This window comes from Pinus tabuliformis, chromosome 5_1 (genome assembly GCF_031772625.1).
Source record: "Pinus tabuliformis cultivar Carrire ecotype Pingquan chromosome 5_1, CPIR1, whole genome shotgun sequence".
Lineage (NCBI taxonomy): Eukaryota > Viridiplantae > Streptophyta > Pinopsida > Pinales > Pinaceae > Pinus > Pinus tabuliformis.
This window is the reverse complement of record NC_142305.1, coordinates 978,066,566-978,070,777: the sequence shown is the minus strand read 5'-3', so window position 1 is coordinate 978,070,777 and position 4,212 is coordinate 978,066,566. Positions and strand designations below refer to the sequence as shown.

At 37.7% G+C, this 4,212-nt stretch overlaps 1 pseudogene; it reads right to left on the bottom strand.

Annotated features, from left to right (window-relative positions):
- Positions 1-450: 450 nt before the first annotated feature.
- LOC149168002 (uncharacterized) lies at positions 451-1,504 on the bottom strand (annotated as a pseudogene).
- Between the last annotated feature and the right edge of the window lie 2,708 nt (positions 1,505-4,212).

The following is a 4,212-nucleotide window of genomic DNA, read 5'->3' as shown; positions in this document are numbered from 1 at the left end:
TGTAAAACATCACAAGGCACATATGAAATAGTAAGAAAACACTTATGCCAAACTCACACCACATGAATCTCATAAATCAGAGCTGCATCTTTTCATTAATCCTCTGCCAAAATTGTACAATGAAAGCGCTGGATTTTTCCTCCACACTTCTCCCAGAAATTCCAACCCCTTACAAATGATTTACAATACATTTAATAAGCCTAGAGGTGAGAAAACAGATTGACACAAATGGGGAGCTGTTTAATCATTAACTAATAGAAGCTGGAAAGCCAACCACCTATTCTAAAAAAGAGCAATGTTACATCTTGTTTTTCTCTGGTGAACAATTAAAAGGCAAAAATGTAGCGTGGATCCCATGGAATCATGACTAAAGACAGAAATAGGTAGTCCGTTCCTATCTTTCTGCGGTGGTAGATATTCTTTGTTTGTTGATTTTTGGTTTTTGACTTTTCACCTTCCTTTAATGTAATTCAGTAATAAACTCTGTGCCAATTCCCATACATCATTTATGCGTATAGATATGAAGTATAATAAAGAGAAATTTCTGTTGAATGGATGTCCAGCATTGCCATAGTATGCCATTCTATCCTTGAACGACTCATAACCTCCTGGGTAGCCTGGATTACCTTCTCCAAGACCACCACCATGACCACGAGGTTCGTGAGCATTTTCATTGTATCCAGCCATTGGGCCACCAGCACTATGTTGAAATTGACTTAGATTGGATTGTTGATACTGCTGCTGACGCATCTGTGCTTTCTCGACGTAAAAATTCTTCTCGATATTTAGACTGTTAAGCTCGCATGGCTCTTAACTTCTCTTGGTATTGAAAATTAATTTCTCTAGTGCGCTCCTGATGCCTCCTGTTTTCCTCATCCTCTGCATCAATTTGATCTTTTGTCAACTTCATAATCTCATCCATAAATCTCTGCTCAAGTAACTCTAATGTCGGAGGTATAGATGGATCTTGAAACCCAGCATCCACTTCTTGCTCGTGCTCAGATCCTTTCACATCTTTGATGCTCGTTTTTTCATGTTGTGCCTTGGGATCTGGAATTTGACTTTGATAAAATGGGGAGCTAGCTGCATCAGGACCTGTCGGAATCTTGCTTCCACTGCCTGGTTCAGGAGGACCTTGACCTTCTTTATATGTGAGGAGGCATATTTGGCACATTTGGATCGCCTCCTTCCCACTGCCAGTGACTTTCTGCCTTTGAAGACATATAGCGCTGCTCTTCATCCAATGGTGGAACATCAGGCCTCCCAGGAAAGGCATGCAGACCAGGATTATGTTGCATTCTCTGGGCAGCAATATGCTGCATTTGAGCAGCAACCAGTGGATTGACATTGGAACCACCATATCCACCTTGCCGCCTCATGTTTGCTTCTACTAGCTTTTGACTAAACCAATAAGGTTCTAAATAATACCTCTATAAATACCTCATTCACTGCCAGGTCCAATTTCTGCAGGTAAAATGCACAAGAATCTCACTAGCACTTTAGATTTTCTCTTTGGTTGATTAGATGTCCCTTCACGTGATGTCAGCATTCAAATTTGGACAAAGAGTGATGATGAAGGCTCAACCCGTCAAATTCGTGCGCGTTTTGGGCGATGGAGGAAGGTTTCTGCAATTTTTTGGCGTCCTGGTTGTGTGCGCCGTGCTGCATACCCAACACGCCGTGCCTCCTGGATGCGTCGCACCCATGTAAATTAACACTTCGTGGAGGCGCCCAATGCGCCGCGCTCCTCCAGTACGCCGCGCAGGCCAAGTTTCCTCCAACTTCACCCAAATTGCACTCTAACTCAACCAATTTACTTTGAGTGGCTTCTCTTTGGTCTTGGCATGCAAAACATAAATAATGAGGCGATGTTGTATCAGATTTGAAATGGCACCACGTACACGTTCTCCATGAAGCTATACAAAAACAATGTTAGTTGGATCACATGCTTGTTCAATCTCATTGGCATTCTCTTCCACAAAAACTCCCACAGGCTCCGCTCCATGCTCCCTTGCAGCCCTTGAAATTTCTTTTGCAAAATTTAGTGACACTGATCTCTTTGACTTGGGCCATAGAATCATCCCTATGAACTTGGCATCTGCTTCAACGGCAAGAACTACATCATGGACAGTGGTAATCCCACACATCTATAGCAGAGGAACAGATTCATCAGAATCTACATCTGAGTCTAGTGAAGAAAACATGCCTACTGAAGAATCTCTACCAGCATGTAAATGCATACATATTGTCTTATCATTGACCCTGGACATCTTCTTTGATGCTTTTGACTTCTTCCAGCCAAAACCTAGCAGCAGGGCACCAATACTTATTGCAGCAATTGATCCATATTTTATGAGAAATGTAGCTTTGACACTTCACTGTTTGCTTTGATTTTTGGGCTGATGATATCCTTTCTATCTGTTCTTTTGTAGGGAATGGATGGCTGGAACTTCAGCAGAGGATCAGGACGGCTCCTGAAGACTTTCACAATTGAAAAACTTTGCTAATTACATGACAATTTATTACAAAATGAAATGACGAATTTTTCTTCAAAACAGAGTTTTGAAGAAAAGTCATAGTCCAGCAAGATGATGACGAAATTTTTTGAAATGAAAACTTATTTGAAGACATCCTCATGACATGTGGGCATTTTTTGACATTTTGAAGACCAAACCCTAGACCTAGAAACTGAAAGACTGCTTTTTTGACCAAAACACCATCTATGACTGTAAATGACTGAAATCAACTTTGATGATCTTTGAGAAATTATGACAACCCAGCAGGTACAACCATGAGAGAAACAAGTGAAGAGACCCTTCCGTTAGTCAATGGCATGCCCCTAACGGAATGAAACTAAATGAATCGAGTGAGACGCCTAAAAATGAAATGCAAAAAGAGTTTTGATCTCTGACAGAGGACTGATAAGACTGACTCTAACACTACCATAAATATCTCAACTACAGAAACAACATCCTAGTTGATAGGCTACATTCATGCATAAAATCAGGGAATATTCAAGTTTTTTGGGTGAATTAATAGTCAAAAGTTGTTCCCAATTATGATCTAAAGATTTTCAATCAAGTTCGAGTTTCAAGTGATGAATCACGAGTTGTTATTTTCAATAAAATTTATTTCCTTAAGTTATGTAGAGATCGATATTGTAAAGGCTATAAATTTTGTAAATTTTGATAACATAAGGGTTTTTGTTGGACTAAAGATATTGATAATTTTGTAGTACCTCAATATTCCAAAGTTAATCAAGGAGTATTGGTTTCATATTATAACAATATTGTTTCATATGTAAGTGATTTCTTTTGTTACATAGTCTTTTCTTCGTACATTTAAGATTGTGTGGATCATTGGGAGAGGTTTGGATAAGGATTCGCCTCCTTAAATCCCTAGCAAAGTTATTTCCAATATTGAGTAAAAAAAATGAACTATTTGTTTGTATTAGTTCCTCTGCATTAATAAATTGTCTCCTTCTAGTCAATTCCTATCTGTACTAATGTTTAAGCTGTTGAAGAATCTCCCACACGCTTTTTGTTCTTGTCAGAGTATCAATATTTAGAATGAGTGTGTGTATTGTTTGATATCATCTTAAGTTTTCTATCAACATCTTTGAATATTGTTATATTATTATTGTTGGAACTCAACACTTTGGTTGTACTTTAGAAAGGAAGAGTTTATTTACATTAAGTCAAGGGTTTTATTCCTAAAGAAACCATCACTTAAAACGGATCATTCACCTAGATGCTTTGACATAATTATTTAGCCAAGAATTTTCAACAAAGGACTACATACTAGATCAATCATTGTTAAGTCGCTTCATGTAGATCAATGGTTATTAAGTTATAATATTTTGGAGGCCATAACTTTAGTTCCTAGTGTTTGATTTTATCAAATTAAATCTTACTGGAAAGTTAGACAAACAAAGAACACGTTGGGAATGGTGTCCATGGATAAATTTATAGATGTCATCTTGTAAATTGAAAAAAAAAATAGACGTGATGAATCTTGGGCTTATCACCAAATTAATTTTGCTTTTAAATGATTTAGAAAAAAGGAAATTTGGAATATCTAAAGCAGGACCCAACTAGGAGGATGAATTCCTAACTTCACATTTTCAAAATGGATATTCATTCATTTAGTAAAAAGAATAAAAGCTTAACCATCAAGTAGTTACAAAGATAAGGAGAACCCTATTAAGAAGAT